Consider the following 19,544-nt stretch of genomic DNA (forward strand, 5'->3'; position numbering starts at 1 on the left):
AGGGATGACCTCGTTGCCTCCAGCTGGGCTATCACTTACAGCTGCTCCACTACCGGTTGGGTCAGGGAAGGCTGAAGTGGCCTCTGGGTCTAGTAACCCACCAAAGTTTCCCGAGCTGCAGAGACTGAGGTCTGAGAGAAGGAGAGAGCTGAGTACTCGCAGGAGGAGTGCTCGCCTCCGGGCGAAACAGGGGGGTGAGTCGCCAGGGGATCAGGACCGGCCGCTACCCCAACAGAGATAAAAGGCTGTCAGACCCCGTCCCAGGTTGGGGGAGCAACATTGCTGTACGGCAGATCCTGTCTGAGATCCTGTACATCTATTGATGTGTCATCACCAAGAGACTGTATGTTTGGAACGAAGGGGGGGTGGAGGGAAAACTCTTTCTTTTCTTTATATGATGGGACAAAAATAACCCTCCACTCCAGAAAGAAACAAGATTGTTGTGTTTTGTAAAAATCATAAGCAGAAGTTTAAGAGCTGTGTGGGAGGTGGAAAATAAGATCGGTGAACGCTGAGGAATTTTTATGACGCAGTTAAAAAATGGTGTCTCACCAAGACAGGCTGTCGGAGAAAAGAGAAAGATGAGGGAGGAGAATCAGGAATGTCGCAAAGAGATGGAGTACGGAATTGAAAGTTTGACCTGACAGAGCCCCCTGATCTATCTGATTTATTTGGCTAGCCTGGAAAAATAAAGGACAATGAAGATTAATTTTGTTTACGGAGGTGTCGATCAGGGCTGTCCTGGGCTAAACCCACACAGAGAAGCCAACTTTCAGCCTGCTTGTGAGAATCATCAGAGATCGCAAAGAAAGGGATGTACGATAACAACAAGATGAAGAAAAATAATAAAGAACTATCTGGACTGAACTGGATAGAGCTGATTAATTAATGCAGTAAAATAAGTGAAGTCTGGACTTATCCGGAATTTTGGATTCGCGCGGAGCTTGATATATGGGTACCCCCCAATTTTTTAAAAAAAATTGGCTGTATAATTTGGAACCAATGTGATTTGAATAATGTGATGTGATTGGCCTGCTAATTATTTTTTTAAAAAAAGATCCTGTACCTGTCCTTGCCTGGTTTTCTGCCTCGTGTCCTGCCTTGGCCCTGCCGGACTGACTCCTCGCGGAACCCCTGAATTCAGGACAGGACCTGGACCATGCTACTTGGGTTACCCCTGGGCCCAGCACATTGAGAACGGTGCGAACCAGATGAAGATGATGGACTTTTTGGAGCTAGCCAGGCTGACTGGAAGAATCCGCGACCAGAAGGAGGAGGAGTACCATGAAGAATGGATGAAATTTAGCTAAATATGTTAAGATAACTGGGAAAGCTTGCAAACATTAGATAGGCTTAGGATTTAAACATGTAAGGATAGGATTTAAGATGTTTAAAGCTAAATTAGAAAGAATGAAAGATGTTAAGTTAATATTTTTTTTAGAAAATTGATTTTGGAATATTGTTAAAATGATATACAATGAAATTGTAACCAGGGGGACTTGAGGAAGGCATTTAACAATGTTATTAAGATTGGTTTAATTACAATTAGGATGTTTATTTGTTTGTTCGTCTTAAAAATTTTTTTGGAAAATTAATAAAAAAATAAAAATAAAATAAAATAAAAGAGAACGGTCCGAACCTCTTTTCGTACTGCGAGAAGCTAATGACCAGGACTCTGGGTTGCTCACTGGCCCCTGGCCCCGGGAGAGATGCAATAACATCACTAGGGGAACCCATGACGGCTCCTGAGATTAAGACAGCCTTACCATCGGCCTCAACAGCGCCAGGACCAGACGGAATGACTGTTTGAACAGGTGAAGAAGCTGCCTCTGGGTGTGCTGGAGAGGCTCTTCAACCTGATAATGGTATGTGGGGAATGCCCCCAGTCTTTGCTGGGGGCTCGAACTGTTGGGATATTTCCGTTCCACCTTAAAAGGGAACAGGCTATGTGAGTCAGAGTGCGTATTTCCTGTTCACAGGATGTTTGTGTTTTTGCTATTGCTTTCGTTTTTCTCTCTCTGCGCCAGAACACGCTAGCAGTCAGTCATGTTTTTTCTTTGTTCTGACCAACGCTGAATAAACTTGTAAATATGCTCTCCTGCTGTGCAACTTTCGCTGTGTGAATTCTGCAGATAGAGCGTGCATCAGCCCAGGAATGTGGCTATCTATTTCTGGAGCTCATGTCACTAATTGCTGATACTGTATCTACAGGAGGTCGATGGACGTCTGGAGTCCGGAGTCGACGTGGAGGCAGTGATGGTCTATGTCTCCCTGGCAGTATCCCAACCCTGATCCCCAAGAAAGAACATGTCCTCTTAATATGATATAATAGAGAACATCATGAAAATGGCTCATAGGTGGTACCTCACTCCTTCCAGATTATCAAGAATGTATAAAAATTTGGCGAATGCTTGTTGGAGATGTGGAGGAAATAAGGGTGACATGATCCACATGTGGTGGAAGTGTGAAAAGATTAAGATTTATTGGGGGGAAATATACGATGAATTAAAAAAGATGATGGGGATAACTTTTACTAAAAAACCGGAGGCATTTCTATTAAGTATTTTAGATAAAGAGATCCCAAAAAATCTAAGAGAGGTATTCTTGTATGCAACTGCAGCGGCTCGAATACTTGTGGCCAAGGGATGGAAAGATCACGAGGCTCCAAAAATAACAGATTGGCAAATCAAATTGCAGGAATTGGTGGAGACGGCTCAATTGACTAGTAAACTCAGAGGAAAATCAAAGCAAAAATTTGTGGGAAAATGGGATGGTTATAGAAGATATGTTCAAAAATACAATTAACAGTTTTGACTCCATGCTAGCATTCAAGTGATAAAGTTTTGATTTATTGGATATCCCTATGGCATAAACTCCCGAACCACTATCTCATTCAATGCATGTGGCGAGATGACTTCACAAATTTGTGGTCAGGAAAAATCCATGCCAAATTGCTGTCCTATGAGATCTCGCCCACAGAATTGCTCAAACTGGATCTAAATGTGGCAAAAAGGTGTATAAATCAAAGGCTGGATGATGCGGAGCTATACCAAAATTTCGTAGCTGGTGGTGGAGCCTGTTCGCCGTTAAATTTCGGCATAACCCCTATCTACTGCGCTCCGTCCTACTTAACATCGCTTATGGCCGCGTCTCACCGATATGCCTTCATTAGAGCTAGGTTCAATGTCTTTCCAACAAACGTGCTGAGACATAGATTCACTAAGGGCCAAGTCCCTTCAATGTGTGCGTGTGATATGAAAACATCTGAATCTCTACATCATGTTATGTTTATCTGCCCTTTGTACAGTTCAGCCCGTGCTAGTATACTAAACCCCATAATCCAGCCTATGGCCGACAAACCAGTAGACCTACAGCTTGCCTGGGTTCTTCAAGATGTGTATCCTTATATTACCCTACAGGTTGCTAAATTCCTAACAGCCGTCCTCTCGTACAAGAGACGGAACGGAATGTTAGCTGATTATTGATAGTTATAAGAATTTTCTATAATGACATCAGATATTGATTTTAGTGTAGTGCCTAAAATTTTTAATCTTAATCTTAAACTTTTCTTATGAATGGCTAATATCCATCCTTGTGAGTTGTGAACTGTGTTATACTACTTGTGGTTTGTACGAGTCCGCTCTTTTATTTGATTTGTTTTGTTGTGTTGTGTTTCATGATGGGCGCAAAGCCGAATAAACATTTTGATTTGAAAGGAACTAAAAGGAGGTGGACAACAATTAAGGATTTATTATGATTTCAGAATGTATTGGAAAATTTATATAGAAAGGTTTATTGTTTCGTGTACATTCGATTGTAAGATAAAATATATGCAAAGGGACTTGACAGGAAGGGGGAAAATATTTACTTTCATTATTATCATTTTGTGTGCGGGTGTGGGTGTCTGCACATATGTGTGTTTTTGTATGGAATGTTTGGGAGGAAATAAGATGGTAAGTAACAAATAACAAACTAAACAAACTAAATATTGATGTATGTAATCTTTAGTTCTTAATTATATTTAGTGATAGTATGGTTGTATTGTTTTTTGTAACATAAAATCACTCAATAAAAATTATTTAAAAAGAAAGAAAGAAAGAACATGCCCAAGATCCGGGAGACTTCCGCCATATGACCAAATTGAAGGTTTGTTTACAGGTTGGTTGCAATACCATCAGGTGAATGATATAAATATTTGCCTAAATAATATTGATTTATACTGATAATTTGATATTTTAAGCGCTATATTGTTCTTATTTTAATGGAATTTAGAAATTCACGGTTTGAGATGTACTTGATTTAAACGTATTTTAATTTATTAATTTTATTTTGTTATACCTGTTTTGCTGTATGATGTATTGAATATGGGCCTATGGCCGTAATAAACTATCTATTCTATTCTTGAATGATGATAAAAGGAAAACTGGGTTCGAAGATAAAAAAAAAGAAGATTTCAAATAGATTTAATAGAAGGCAGAGGTAAAACATTACCCAAGATGTACGATTTGTTATTAGAACAGTTTACAAAAGATGAAGAAGTGAAAGAAGCAATGATAAAATGGGCAATAGATTTTGGGCACAACATTGAATTGGATGCTTGGTGTAAATTATGGAATGGAAGTATAAAATGTACTGCATGTACGGCCTTAAAAGAAAATTTGATGGAGGTGATTTATAGGTGGCATCTAACACCTGTAAAGTTGGCGAAAATGTATAGGATGAGGGATAAAAAATGTTGGAAATGCAAGGAGACTGATGGAGACTCTGACCATATGTATTTGCGATAAAGTTAAGGATTTTGGGGAGATGATTTAGAATGAACTTAAGAAAATATTTAAAGATAGCTTTCCCAAAAAAACAGAAGCTTTCTTGCTGGGTTTGATGGGGAAAGAAATTAAGAAATCGGACCAAAGACTGTTTATGTACGCCACAGCAGCGGCAAGAAACATGCTGGCCCCAAATTGGAAATTACAATAAATTCCTACCATTGCGGAGTGGCAGACGAAAATGATGAACTATGCGGAGTTAGCCAAGCTGTAACTGGCAGGATTCGAGATCAGGACAATCAGAGATTCATAGAAAGTTGGAGTAAATTTACGCTGTACTTAAAGGATAATTGTTATACTTTAAAAACACTGGCAGGATTGAAATAACTCCTACAATGCAATAGATGAGAGGTTTAGTGTTAAAATACACGATTTAAAAGAATAAGGGATACCTGATGAAGGGAAGGAGGGAAGTCACAAGCTCGGCAGAGCTAAAGTATATATGTGGTTTGATGTATTGTATAAAACTGTTGAGAAAAAAAAAAATTATTGATAAAAAGAATATAGCTGGGAGACTTCCGCCCAATAACTGTCTCCCTGGTATTGACCAGAGTCTTCCATAAGGTCCTGGCTGCGCGATTGACTAGGGATGTCAATCTAGACCCAAGACAACAGGTCTTCCAGCAGTTCGATGGGTGCTCCGAAAAAATCTTCCTCCTGGATATGGTACTTCAGTATCATAAGCAACGGTCTGAACTGTTGTATATGGCCTCCCTGGATGTGGTGAAAGCGTTCGACTCTGTGGCCCATAATACCATCAAGTAAACCCTTCAAATGATGGGGTTCCCTGACCCGATGACACACTACATTAGTGATGTCTATGACTGGAGTACCACATACTTTCATGCAGTGGCGCGACCTCCCAGGAATTTCACCCCAGGTGTGGGGTGAAGAAGGGTGACCCAATGTCGCCCTTATATTTAACATGATTATGGACTGCCTCCTTCAGAAGATACCGAAGGAGGTAAGGGCCGACCTGGGAGAGGGCGTGACAGTGAACGGTGTAGCCTTTGCTGACGATCTGGTACTGGTGGCGTCTACACCAGTAGGGCTACAAACTACCATCGACATAGTGGGTGGACATCTAGCACTATGTGGCCTCACTGTAAGCTCCAGAAAGAGCTTGACAGTATCCCTGGAGATTGTTCCCAGGGAGATAAAATGGTGGTGAACCCATAGCGGGTATTCACCTGTAACAGCAGACCGTTGCAAGCTCTGAAGTGGTCAGACCAGTGGCGCTACCTGGACGTGCCCTTCACACCAGATGGACGTATGGCAACTCAGCCTCTAGACCATCTTAAGGAGCTACTGGACACCATTGGCAAAGCTGCCTTGAAACCTCAGCAACCAATGTTTGGGCTTGCGTGCTGTCCTCCTGCCGTCGCTATACCACCAGCTCTCAATGGTCTCTACCACGGTGGGGCTACTCAACAGTCATAACTTTATGACCACTGCTCCATAGCAATTGTTGTCATACTTTTCCATTCACCCTATAGATGGGTTTATGAAGCATTTCTGTATCCTCCTTCTGTGCTGAAGAAGAATTCCGCGAAACAGTGGGTATATCTAGAATCACCGTTCACAACGTCTGTTTGCGAACTACTTCGGCAGCGTTGGACACCATAAACAAAGCTTACGCACATTCTATCTTAACAAAACAACAGCCTCCCTTGGTGTGGGATGTGAGCGCCCAGGAAATTGCCCAGGTAATAGCACAGGACTGCGAGAAAAGAATCCGTAAGACTGCGGATAACCAGATGCAATTTCTGAGGGGTGTGGCGCCCCGATGACGAGGGGGAAAATAGCCAAATGCCTCATCATTTAATTAGTGACACGCATGAATGGATGAACTGAATGAATGGAGCTCCACCTGGTACGCAGGCTAAGACCCTACCTCCCCGCGGACTGTCTCGCCAGAGTGGTGCATGCTCTAGTTATCTCACACTTGGACTACTGCAACGCGCTCTACGTGGGGCTACCTTTGAAGGTGACCCGGAAACTGCAATTAATCCAGAATGCAGCAGCTAGACTGGTGACTGGGAGTGGCCGCCGGGACCACATAACACCGGTTCTGAGAGATCTGCACTGGCTCCCAGTACGTTTCCGAGCACGATTCAAAGTGTTGGTGCTGACCTTTAAAGCCCTAAACGGCCTCGGTCCTGTATACCTGAAGGAGCGTCTCCACCCCCATCGTTCAGCTCGGACACTGAGATCCAGCGCCGAGGGCCTTCTGGCGGTTCCGTCATTGCGAGAAGTGAGGCTACAGGGAACCAGACAGAGGGCCTCTCGGTAGTGGCGCCCGCCCTGTGGAACGCCCTCCCACCAGATGTCAAAGAGATAAAGAATTACCTGACATTCAGAAAACATCTTAAGGCAGCCCTGTTCAGGGAAGTTTTTAATATGTAATGCTGTACTGTTTTTAACACTGATTGGGAGCCGCCCAGAGTGGCTGGGGAAACTCAGCCAGATGGGCGGGGTATAAATAATAAATTATTATTATTATTATTATTATTATTATTATTATTATTATTATGAACGAGATTCCCACTGTCCCTACCTACTATCTAGCGAATCCGCAGCCAAGGGAACGGGCTTGGCGGATTCTGTGGGATGTAAGAATCGGGTGCAGTCCAACACAACATTGGTCGAGTAGACATGAAGGTTGTCTCAGTCCTCCAGCCAGAACGTCCAGCTTTCCAGGACTGAGACGAAACTTCTTATGTGTAACTTGAGATGGGCGAGGCCTCTCCTGAAGTAAAAAGAATCAGAAGCACAGGCTGGCGACCATCTTGTCTTCTTCTTGTCTCTATCAATGCCATTTTAACAATAGCACCACTAAGATGAACCCTTGGCTCCAGGCCAAGAGAGGAAAAGGGGAGCTTTCTCCCATAAGGAGATAGTTGCCACATTTAAACTATGTCCTAACCTTTTAGGTCTTATTAAGCGTCTTATTTTAGGAGGGATTAAACGGGGAAAATACCAGGAAATTGTAAATATCTAACGAGCCTGAGCAAGCTATCTGCTGTGCGTGTGTTTAAGAAAAGGGGAATGTTAACTCTGCTGATTTGGTTTAACTTGTAAAGACAAGTTGGGTTAGGATATCTTAGGCAATATATCCTCCCCTGCATGCCTAAACATTCCCACAGATTCAGTGGGGAAAGAAGACCCTGGTGAGTTTCACTCCCCTACATATATTGGTATGTAATGAATGATGCTTTACAGGGTTAAAGAATAAGAAAAATGGTGTAAAAAAGCACAAAGATGGAAGTAATCTAATTAGACACAACAATACAGTAAGAGTAATTTGTTGAGGTCTTAGAACAAAGGAAGGAAGTCAATTTGTGTTTATGTACGTAATGATATGGTTTTGTTCTGTAGATGTGTGCTTTTTTGGTTTTGTTTAGTTTAGTTTCCTTTGTTTGTTTGTTTTTTCCTTTTCCTTTTCTGTTTTTTTTTTCCTATATGTTCCCAGGATTTTTGTCTGTATAGTAATATTCTGGATTCAATGTTTGTAATTTTTGTTATGATTCCGCATTGAAAATAAAAAAAAATTCAAAAAAAACACACATTCCCACAGATTCAGTGGGGAAAGAAGCCCCTGGTGAGTTTCACTCTAGTCTGGCCCTGTGAAGAGAAATGAGAGGTATAGAATAAGTGGGATGCCCACCGGTGAAAGACCAATACTCTGGGAAGCAAGAAGAACTACCAACATTAGAAGAATGGAGGATGAAATTGATGGACTACGAAGAATTAGACAAGATAACAGGAAGGATCCGAGACCGGCGGGACCAGAGGTTTACCGAAGACTGGACTAAATTTACTGCGTATCTGAAAAGTATTTGTGATGATCAGATTACGTTTGTAGGACTACAAGTTCTGTGAGGAGTAATTTAATAAATATTGTAAAAATGGAAAGGGGGAAATGATTTGTTAGAAAAGGTAAAGGCAATATTAAGTTAAGAATTGCAGGAGAAATAAGACGGAAGGCTATCAGTGATGCTGAAGGAAGTCCAAACAAGGACATATGTATAATAATTTGTGTGGTATGTCTTAAAATATTTAGTATGCTAACAATTAATAAAAAATATTTTAAAAAAAGAAATACCATTACTCTGATCGTTTTTTCAATTACCCGGTTAGGTGAGCCCAGAGGGGCTCTTGCTTCTGGCTGCAAGCGCCCGGCGTGTGCCGGGTGCAACCCACTCCAGGGACAGCGTCAGGTGGGGTGTTTGACTGGGCTGGTACACCTGTCAAACCGTAACACAGGTGTCCTAAGGTGAGCTCAGCGAAAAGAAAAGGAAGAAGAAAAAATAAGAAAGGGGGAAAAGAATTAAAGAGGCAATAGGAAAATAAATTGGGGATGGAGAATGAACGAAAAGATTCTGAACAGTTTATCATGTGGTGGGATTGTAAGGTAATTAAACAATTTTGGGAAATGATATACAATGAATTGAAGAAAATGTTCCATTTAACATTTGTTAAAAAGCCTGAAGCATTTTTATGAGCGATTGTAGGGAAAGACCTGCCAAAAAAGCGGAAAAACATCTTCATGTATGCCACGAGAGTTCTGGTAGCACAAGGATGGAAGACTGAAGAAACCCCAACTAAAGAATCATGGCAAGAAAAATTGATGGACTATGCAGAACTGGCAAAACTGACCTATAAGCTATGGGACAAGGATAACTGTGACTTTAAGGATGGATGGGAACCCTTTACAAAGTATTTGAAGACACAACAAAGCGAACTGGACTCCTTGGCTAGTTTTGAATAAACATTCACAAACTTTTTATTGATAATAATCAGCTAAATAGTTTGAGGATCTATACAACTGTGTATCTATCCAGCATGGCAGCGAAGGTAGTTTCCGAGTAATTTCGCTTACCCTTATCAGAGTTTTTAAGTGGTTTTAAGCGGGTTTTATCCTCCCTTGTTTTTATCCGTGAGTTTTAATGACCTGCTGGCTGTGCTGGCTGTCTTTTAGTATCTTTTAGTATCCCGCTGCTTGTGTTATCTTTGTTTTCTTTTTATCTGGGATACTCTGACGCCCGGACTTGCCGCCATGGCTGCCGCCGCCTCCCTAACTGGGAGAGATAAGTGAAAGGTTCTCCTGGGCATAAATCCTCTGCCCTGTCGACCAGCTCTTTCCTTTAGCTTTCAGTTTATTGCATACTACGAAGTGAATTTTGCCCGACTGCTGGAACCGAGCTGTCTCGAAAATCCTAGGAACAAGGAAGAGGGGAAGGAAGAGGCTTGAACTAACTGCCTTACTGTGAGTAATTTTTTATGGCACCACTCTCCTGGAAGTGGTAGTATTCTTGTTAGGAAGACTAAAGGATTTAAGGAGCTCCCCAGCACAGTGCCCACGCCATTTCTCCTGCAAAATTGACTTATGGGTCATGGAAAACGTCCAAGAGACTCTGACGAGGCATTATCCTCTCCGAGGCCTAAGCAATTAAGAAAGGGTTCACCTAAAGGAGGGAGAGGCCCCGAGGAATGCACCTACTCAATAGCAACTCAAAATCGTTTCGATCCTCTAACTGCCCTTGAAACAACATCAGAAGATGAGGCCCCTGAGACGTTACAAATTGGAAACGCTAATGGTAACACAAATGGGGATGGTCCCTATCCGAAGGAGGAGTTGGTAGCTGAATCGGACTGCACAGGATGCGAGCAACTCCATCTAATAATTAGAACTCTAAACTGTATATTTAAGAGAATTGACGGCCTATCCTCTCAGCTGCATAGCCTTCAGCAAAAACTGGATGACCAGCCGGCACAGACAGCCCAAGATGGGGCAGGAGATGTTCCATTGCGCCAGCAGAAAGCTCCACCGAACACTGATTGTATGAGGAACTGCAAATACAATCTCAACCCCGCACTGAATCGCCAATCCCTGATTCTACATCCAAGGAAGATTTCCCTAACCACCCGGGAAAGGGACCTAAGTTGGACAACGCTACATGGGTCTAAAGAGCACCTCAGATGGCTTCTAAAACTCGAGACATCACAAATAGATCTTTGTGCTGTGCTTCCCTTAGTCCGCCAGAACAGATATCAGAGAATAATGCTGGCTTTCCACTCTGCAAAAATCCCCTCTCTTCTTATTCAGCAAAAAGTGTTTTTGAATAGTCTTGGCATTTTTCCAACGAGAGTTTTCATGGACTCCATAATTAGACCCCTCCTATCGGAGAGATTAATCAAGGAGACGGTACAACCTTCCTATCCTGAACCACAAAAGAGGGCTGAGCTGTACACCTCATGTCGGGGCCAGTCCCATAGCACCCCCACTCCTACAACTAAACACTATGATTGTGCCAGTAACTCTTTGACACCCCAGGAGGAAAGAGAGCTTATCGCCTCCTTTGGAGAGTTACCAGCGATGGAACAACAAGAAATTATAAATAGGCTGGACTCACTTAAACTTCAGCTCCTAAGTATCGCCTGCAACGGAGTTACTATGAATAATACCCACTCTAACTTAGCGGTGCCATGCCCCATGGAGGTGGAAACAACAATCCCCCAATATCCAGCATATAAGGTGCCATCAGCATTGGATGGGAAGGTCCCACTGCTGGAGGCAGACTCTTCCCCTCCCCTTCACACTGGTAACTCATCCCTGCTTTTAATAGACTTATCTGTTCCCTCTGAGATTAACCGATCAAAGAATGAATCTCAGGATAACACTCCCCTGGATAAATCGTCGCCCCTGCACCCCTCCATGCCGGACTTGGAATCAACATACATCGAAGACCATCCACGACCTGAGACGGTAGTGGCCACTCCAAGTCAGGCTTCTCCACCAAAAATCCAAAAATTACGCGAGGAAGACACTATAGTGTCGAGAGTCAACACAGAGTGGACTGAAGACCCAGCAGGACATATAAATCAAATGATCACAAGTGTTTCAGTTAGATCCCCAAAGAGGACGGCTCCAGCGGATTTGGCAGGAGCCTCTTCAGAGCCTAGTTGGGCCCGACAGCTAAAATCGCCAAATATTATCTCTACTCACCAGGATGCTAACTCTTTTCTGCCCCCCCAAAATTCAGGCCCTTGCAACTTGATCGTGCCACAACCGGCTCGCACTAGAGCAAAAGACCCACCACACCAGGACGTCAACCTTCAGCAAAGGAAAATAACGGACTTCTTTAAGGGAGCGTCCTTGCTGCATAAGAGCTTCCCACAAGAATTTAAATGACGGTTAGCCGGACAACCCAAAAAACCACCAATATTGATCCTCTGTTGGAACATCGCTGGCTGGCGTAGGAAAAAATGTGACCCAGAATTCCAGTCGTATATCAATTCGTTTCATATCATTCTATTGCAAGAAACTTGGGAGGAGGGTGAAATTGTTATAAACGGATTCGACCTTCTATCTCTTCCAGCTTGCCCCTCCCAGAAAGGAGGACGGCCGAAAGGTGGTCTAGTAATTGGTATCTCACTGAAGCTGCATTTCAAATTTTCATTAGTTTTGACTGCTCCCCCCTATGCTTTATCCGGGTTGATGTCAGGGGGGGAAGTATCACTGCTAATCTCCAATGTCTACCTCCCGCCAGGGGGTTCGTCCCTTGAACTGCATGATAGATGGGAAATATTAGAAGATCATTTAGTATCATGCCGAGTTAAATATTCCAATAGCCAATCCTTAATTGGGGGTGACTTTAACGCACGCATAGCAGCAAATTGGGTCGATTTAACTAAAGCTAAATGGTGGTCTGCTCCATGCCTCGACAATTATGATTTGAGACATGCCGTGAGGAGAACCTCAAAAGACTCTAAAGTAAACGAGGCGGGAGTACTTCTTTACCAAATGGCTATTCGCTTAAATCTAGTACCCCTGAATGGTTGCTGCCCTCCCGATATACCGGGGGAGTATACCCACCTAGGCATAAAATCAAACAGTGTACTAGATTACCTTTTAGCCTCGAGTGATCTGATGCCGAAAGCTCTCTCTTTTAAGATTGACAATATTCAGTTCAGTGACCACCTTCCACTTGCTGCTATGTTTGACCTAGACTGGCACAGGGACGAGTACAGTCATCCAACTCAATTAGACACTAACACAGAAAACCCGGTAGAGGGCATTAATACAGCATTACGAGTGAAGGGTATAAAGTGGTCTGTAGCGCAGGCTCAAAAATATTCTCAATTTTTTCAGCAGGAGATCATACAAACCTATTCAGCCCTTGACATAACCTCATATGAACACGATCAAACTATTAATCTATTTGCCAATCTGTTGAATGACCTTACGTCATTCTTTACTGTCCCAACCCACCAGGTAAATCGGGCCCACTCCAAAACAGGTGCACTGTGGTTTAACCGTAATTGCAAACAAGCCAAACAACATCTTTGTGCTATTTATAATGATTACAAATCCTCAGGGGCGACTATGCTTCCCAAGGAGTACTATCAGGCAAAATCAGCTTACAAATATGTGCAAAAAAAGGCCAAACAGGAATGGCAACTGAACCGCTGGCATGCACTTATAGCTGCCTCAAATACCGGTAATTCCCGAAAATTCTGGCTGTTGGTTAACAGAAAATCTAAAAGTTACCCACTAACCGTTATCCCTGCCCCAGTTTGGGAATCATTTCTAAGGAACTATTTTGCCTTACCAGACCTTAATATTAATACAATCGATGGATCCTATGAGCAGCTCCCGCTTTGGCCACCCACTGACCCGGAAGAAATCCACGGACTCATTTCCAATCTCAAAGTTGGAAAAGCCCCCGGTCCCGACCTAGTCCCGGCGGAAGCTATAAAACTTCATGCACACTGGTGGGCGAAAATCCTGGCCGTTACTTTTGATGCCGTAAACAACAGTGGGAAGGTTCCAAGAATATGGAAGGATGCGATTATTATTCCAATCCATAAAAAGGGCTCAACAGATGACCCGGGAAATTACAGGAATATCAGCTTATTGTCAATAATTGGGAAAATATATGCACGGTTCTTGTTAACTAAGCTTACTAAGTGGGCCGAAGAGAACAACCTGATTGGGCCTGAACAGGCTGGTTTTAGACCGAATCAGTCAGCGGTTGAGCATGTCTTAGTTTTATACCACCTTGCCCGGAAATATTCCGCCCCAAATAGAGGCCAACTTTGTGCAGCCTTTATTGATTTAAAGGCCGCTTTTGACAGCATCCCCAGGGGATTACTTTGGGGGAAATTAGCACGATGGGGAATAGACAAAAGACTTTTGTGGCTAATAACTAAATTGCATGACGGATCAGCCGCAAGGGTGAGAATCACTCCGGCCGGTGACCTCTCAAATTCAGTAACCATCAATAGAGGTGTCCGTCAAGGATGTATCCTTGCTCCGACCCTTTTTAATCTATTTATAAGTGATATGAGGGCGCCTCTGATAGATTCTCAAGAAACGATCCATGCCCCTCGCCTTGCCCAATATCGTTGCCCCCTTCTACTCTACGCAGACGACGCAGTGATCCTATCTTTCTCAAGAGTAGGCCTTAGGAGGGCACTGAAAATTTTTGATGCTTACTGCAAATCAAATTTTCTTACAATTAATCATGCCAAGTCCAAAGTTTTAATTTTCACCAAGAGTCGAAAAACCTATAATTGGAGAATAGACGGAAAAGCCATCGACCAAGTCTTTAAATTTCAATACTTGGGAGTCCTTCTCCAACACAACATGGGCTGGAAGGTCCATCTGGCATATGTATTAAATAGAGCTAAAGCCCTTTCCTTTGCGCTACTGCGTTTTTTCTTTTCAGATGGGGCTTTCCATATTCCATCAGTGTTAAAAGTTTTCAAGGCAAAGGTGATTGCAACAATAGCATATGCAATCCCAATATGGGGGTCCTTTGTTAATCTAACCCAATTGGAGGTAATCCAAAACCAGCTGCTAAGAAGGTTGCTAAAATTACCCAGGTGTGTAGGCAATACTGCTATACGTCTCGAACTAAATATTGCATCTCTAGAAACCTCATTATGGAAATGCATCCTCTGTTACTGGTTGGCATTATGGCATAAACTTCCAAATCTCCACTTGATACAGTGTCTCTGGAGAGACGACTTCCCTAGCCCTTGGGCAAAAATAATACATGGGAAACTTGTGTCCTTAGGGCTATCTCCATCTGAACTACTAAAATTGGATTTAATTTCTGCCAAGAGAATTATAACTCACAAATTAGAGGAGATGGATTTACAATTTAATATTGCGACAGGTGGTGGCACCTGTTCGCCGATAAACCTTGGCTTAACACCACCAACGAAGCTTCCATCTTATTTAACTACCTTATCTGTGGTGATGCACAGGTACGCCTTTATAAAGGCTAGATTCAATGTTTTCCCATCAAATGTGTTGGGTAACAGACTCTCCAACGGACAGATCTCACTCCTCTGTGACTGTAAAAGTGGATCTACAGAATCGTTATATCATATAATCTTCTGTTGTCCTATACATTCGGCTTCACGGTCCAAGTTTCTGGCCCCATATTTATCGAGAATAGCTGACAGACCTCAGGAAGCCCAAATAATATACTTATTAAACGACGAAGACTCAAGTAGATCCCTTGCAGTCGCTAGATACCTGATTAATGTCTTATTTCATAAGAGGAGAAATGGCTCACTGTATGACTCTGACAGCTTAGCCAAACTTAAGAACCATCAATAAGTGCCAGAACTAAGACGCATATCCCCCAAAATCTGAGGGATTTGAATTGCGGTCGACATAGAGGGAGCTTATTACTTCAAACCAATTGAAGTAAAATTGGTTTTATAGGGGTGTTTTAACTTGGAACTGTTTAAATTGTATTGTTTATGGATAAATTTTGATGTATTGTTTTTAGATATGGGCCAATGGCCGTAATAAACCAATCAATCATGTGTAACTTGCAGAAAACAGCATTTTTAGAGAAATCAAAGACTGGAACTGAGGGAAGTCGGGGGTGGGTGGGTTCTGTGGGGGGAGGGAGGAAAATGGGGGAAAAATAAGGATGATATGTTTATGGATAATATGTTTTGTTTTAATTTTGAATAAAAAGTTATATAAAAACGAAAAGAAAATATTCTGAACGGTGAAAAGATATTGAGCAAAGCTCAAGACCTGTTAATGGAATTACTTGGAATAAATATGGCTCAAGATACAGATATTAGAGTGATTTGGGATGCAAGCAAGGCCTTTATAAGAGGATATTATATCCAACAAAACACCGTTCAAAAAAGAATTAGAGAAGGGTAACTGGATCAAATTAGAAATGAAATAGGCATAGGAAAGGAAAATTTTGGGGCATCTGGATCACCTCCAAAAATCTAAATTTATTTCAGGATAACTATATAAAAAATTGTCAAGAAATCAAAAAAAAATCTTGAAACCTGGACTAAATTGAAGTTGTCATTTCTAGGTAGGATCTCGATCATAAAGATTAATGTTCTCTCTAGATTGGTTTTCTTATTTCAAATGATCCCAATTCTGAATGAGGTAGGCTACCTCAAAAAATGGCAACAATAAACATCTAAATTTATACGGGAGGGCAGGAGACCCAGGATTAAACATTGAATTTTAATCGATATAAAGGATAGAGGTGGCTTCGCCCTGCCTGATTTAAAATTGTATTATGAGGCAGCCTGCCTTACGTGGATGAAGGAATGGTGCAGTTTGAAAGATATGGATATGTTGGACTTGGAGGGACATAATAACCATTAGGGTTGGCATGCTTATTTAATATATGGAAAGGCAAAAATACACAGAGATTTCTCAAATCATATCATAAGGAGATCACTTCTCAAAGTTTGGGAGAAATATAAAGATGGGTTTGAGCTCAAAATCCCGTGGTGGGCCTCTCCAATAGAGACCACAGTGGTTGTGAAAAACAATATGTTGGAAAATTGGCCTACCTAAAAAGTACTTTTAAAAGAAGAAGAGAACCAATTAAAACTTAAGAGCGTTGAGGAATTAAGAGATGTCCAATATTATCAAATATTCGAAAGATTGAAAGTAAATAAACAAAAAGGGTTTGCCAAGGAAATCTCGAGATTTGAATCCGATGTAATAAATGCAAAAAGTAAAATCCTCTCTAAAGCTGATTGCCTCCTCCTTGACTGGGAAGTCAAGAAGGAGGAAGTTACATCAGCCATGATAAAGTGGTCTCAAGACTTTGGGTATGTTGTACAATGTCCCAATGGGAAAATAGTTGGAAATTCCCTATGTGCTATGCCATAAAGGAAAACTTGCTAAAAATGCAACACCAGTGGTATTTAACTCCATGGAAATTAGCCAAAATGTACAAAGGAGCCGAAAGTAATTGTTGAAGATGTTTGGGTATGTTATACAATGTCCCAATGGGAAAACCTGTGGAAGAATAGTTGGAGGATTTCCAGTCCTTGTGTCCATTTCCTGCCAAAAAGAATGAAAATGTGGCCGTTATGTACTGAGTTGAATAGGATCCAAAATGCAGCAGTCTGATTGGTCCTAGAACAATAGGATCCAGAAGGCAGCAGTCTGATTGGTCCTAGAATGATAGGATTCAGAATGCAGCAGTCTGATTGGTCCTAGAACAATGCAGCCGTCTGATTGGTCCGCAGGAGCCACCCAATCCAGCTCCAGGTGGAAGTGAAATCCACTCTCGACTCCGAGTATATTTCAGTGGCAAAATGAAAACGCGGCATATGGTTGCACATTTTTAACTGGCAGTTCTTTTCTTTTAACTAGCTTTTCTCTCAGCTTCCAGTAACGAAGAGGAAGAGATGGTGTGATAGGAATTTTGAGGTCTTAGATATATGTTAAATGTTCATAAGCGTACCAACCAAGCACGTACATAGATCAGCACGGGAAGACCGACCTGGAACCATCCCCCCCCCCAAACTGTCCCAAACTGACCAAATGTTTTCTCTGCAAGGTCAAAGGAAAATGGAAAAGTCTTCCCATTGTCTTTCCTTCACAAATCCTGTCTTAAGGTTATGTCTGTGTATGAATAGGGTGAGCCTGTGACTAAGTATTTATTATTCCAAAAGACTGGCCAGGCTCCCCAGGATATCCAATCAAGCAAGCATTAACAGGTAACCTGCCAGACAGGAGGTAAACAACATTACAAATTCTGTTTTAGACCGCCTTTTCTGTGATGTAGGTATGATGTATCTGGGGTGGTGGTCTTGATCTACAGGGTGGCAGTTTCAAAAGTCCATATAAGGCCTTGCGCACCATTGTTCTGGGTTCCTCCTCCCTCCTGCATGTGGTGAGTGAGGACCTTGTTGCAACAGATCAATAAAGATCAAGCTTAAGCTTCTCAATATTCTCTGGTTGGCCTCTGTTATTTTCTCCTACCAATAGGGAACCTACGTAAGAACTCTATATGGGCTCTTGGATATCCCATAAGGGGAAAAGGGCAGATTTTGTTTATGACAATGGTAACCTCGCAGGAGGAGAAAGAAAAACGGGGAGAATACGCATCTATTTATTTGCAGATATATTTCTAAAATCATTTAAAAAGCAACATTATGCAGGCATCAGCCTACATACGTGTACTGTATTCTATTCATGCTCAAGGCCAATTCATGTTTTGAACTAGGAAACAGTGGGAAAAAATGGCATGAAAGAGCAGGAGCTTTCTTCTTTCTTGGGGTGGGGAGAAACTAAAGAAGAAACTCTCTTTAAAAATTTGGAATAACATTTCTAAAAAAGCCATAAGTATTATTGTTAAGCATTGTTGGTAAAGATATCCCCCAAAAATTAAGAGAAATATTTTTATACGCTACGGCAGCAGCCCAAACACTAGTAGCAAAGAACTGGAAAGCGGAAAATGTTCTGACTATAATGTTGTTATGTACTGAGTTGAATAGGATCCAAACTGCAACAGTCTGATTGGTCCTAGAACAATAGGATCCAAACTGCAGCAGTCTGATTGGTCCTAGAACAATGCAGCAGTATGATTGGTCGGCAGGAGCCACCCAATCCAGCTCCAGATAGAAGTGAATCCACAACCTGATTGGCCTACAGGAGAATTCCGGAATTAGCCAATCACGTGCAGCCCATTGTGTAAATAATGTATATAAAGCAGATACTTTGAGGGGACTTCCATTCATTCCTCCTCACCACTATGAGCTGAATAAAGAGCATGAAATCCACTCTCGACTCTGAGTATATTTCAAATGTGTTAAGGAAAAATCTAGATGCGAGGCTGCTCAGTCACCCAGCTGGTCAGGCAGAGCCCGTGGGTCCCTGCGGAATAAAGGAAGGAGTCCAGCCAACCAGAGCAAATAGCTGTTCAAAGGTTCAAAGCAATAGGTTCAAAGAGCAAATTTTGAACCCCAAGGATGGGGTGACAAAGACTTTTAAAACTTTCCCACCACATCCCAGAATACAGTTCGAAGGGGAGGGGTTAACCTTGGCAAACATGTCCAGACAAGCAGACATGGCAGGGCAAGACTCAGGTATAAGATTAGCATAGACAAATATGTCTTAAGTACCCACCATCCAAAAGTACAATACAAGTTCCTTTGCATGTCTGGAGCCTGAGCCTAGTCAGGTGATGAGATTTGGCTTCCTCTGGCTAACAATGAGCCCTGCAATTGTCACCTCTGGGAACTTCCTGGAGTCCTTTTGCAAGGGGAAAATAGCTTTGGAATGGAGGAAACTGGGAAAGGAGATGATTTTATATTATTTTTAAAGCTAGGTGACTTCCCTGAGCTGTCAAGTTGGAAGGATATATCCAGGCATAATATTTGTAATATTTAACTTTAAAGATGTACCCCCCCCCC

This window comes from Podarcis melisellensis, assembly GCF_964234715.1.
Source record: "Podarcis melisellensis genome assembly, chromosome: 12".
In the NCBI taxonomy this organism is placed as follows: Eukaryota; Metazoa; Chordata; class Lepidosauria; order Squamata; family Lacertidae; genus Podarcis; species Podarcis melisellensis.